Source organism: Oryza sativa, chromosome 6, assembly GCF_034140825.1.
Source record: "Oryza sativa Japonica Group chromosome 6, ASM3414082v1".
In the NCBI taxonomy this organism is placed as follows: domain Eukaryota; kingdom Viridiplantae; phylum Streptophyta; class Magnoliopsida; order Poales; family Poaceae; genus Oryza; species Oryza sativa.
The window spans coordinates 14,545,230-14,546,696 of NC_089040.1; the positions used below are offsets into that span (position 1 = coordinate 14,545,230).

At 52.1% G+C, this 1,467-nt stretch overlaps 1 pseudogene; it reads right to left on the minus strand.

Annotated features, from left to right (window-relative positions):
* Nucleotides 1-304: 304 nt before the first annotated feature.
* Nucleotides 305-1,243, minus strand: LOC107281271 (uncharacterized; annotated as a pseudogene).
* Nucleotides 1,244-1,467: the final 224 nt, after the last annotated feature.

A 1,467-nucleotide genomic window follows, 5' to 3' on the forward strand; every position in this document is an offset into this window, starting at 1 on the left:
AACATGATGGCCATTGTGCACTAACACTATGTTTTATATATAGTAACAACGCTAAAAAATAGTTAATATATAGTTATGACGGATCTACTTTTAATAAGTATTTTTTTCTAGCATCATGGTACAAACGTTTTTTTAAAAAAATAGTACAACACGTGAGAGATTTTATTCTTCAAAGATTCACTTCATTGGAATTCGACTCTCCACAAGCGGTAATACCATAGCATAGCATTATTATTTCTATTGTCTGTTATGTATTACTGCAATCCCATCACGACATTACTGCAATAGTGCAGTAAGGACTAAGTTTCAAGTAACACAACATGTTACTGCTATTTCTTGATAATGTTACCGTAAGAACATATGTTAACAACCAACACTACTACGTAAAGCATTTTTCCGTGTGGTCAAAATGATTTTTCCTTGCGGAGGATTTGTCCGTCTGCACCCAAATGTCTGGAAAAATCAATTTTTTTGCTTACGGGTGGCCCAACCGCATGGGATAATCATTTTCCCGTGCGGTCCACTTATCCTGTGCGGTCAAATTATACCGCCCACATGGAACAAAAGAAAACCAAAAATAAAAAAAAAACGAAAATTGTGGGCCTGCACGCAACCGGCCACCGCAACTCGTCGGATCTGGGCGGGGCCCGTTCGTCGCCGCCTCGCCGGTCGCTGCCTCGCCACGCCCGCCTGGTCACCGTTGTCGCTGTTGTGCCCGTCCGCTGCGACAGCGAAGGTGAAGGTGGCGCTGTTGGGCCGCTGCGGGGAGTCCGGGCGGCAGAGCCAGTGGATGATGGAGGCGGCCTCGCGGACGCGGCGGCGCAAAAGGAGGTGCCCTAGGAGCGGCGCGGCGAGGGGCAGCGGCAAGGTGCGGAGTAGGTGGTGGCGGATGGTGGTGAGGAGGCGGCCGGCGGCGGGGACGTTCCCCGCAGAGACAACGACGACGGCCGCTGCCTCGACGACGTCCGCCGCCTTGACGACGACAATGTCCGCTGCCTTGACGACGCCCGCTTGCCGCCTTGACAACGCACGCAACGATAGCGTCGTCGTCGATGGAGCCGAGCGACGACGTGCGCGACAAGGACGACGACCAGGAGGAGGTCTCGCCGCCGCCTTCCTGTTCGGCATCTCATCCGGTCACCGCCTCATCCGGTCACCGCCGCGCCCGGCCGCCGCCATCGTCGGCCCGATAGAGGGGAAGGGGAGGAGTTAAGGTGGGGAAAGGTGTGGGGATGCCAGGTGTGTGGTTGGGAAAGGAGAATAAAAGGAAGAGATAAAGTAGAGAGAGAGATGGGAGTGGTTGAGGGAGAAAAACGGAAAAAAGGAAGAGAGAGGATGTGAAAATTTTGAAGTGGGTTGGAGGGAAAGGAGGGAGGTATTTTCCTGTGTGTACCACTTAAAAAGCCCACACACAAAAATTGATTTTTCCGTGCGGTCCTCTTAAGTCCCGTGCGGTCGGATTAGGAC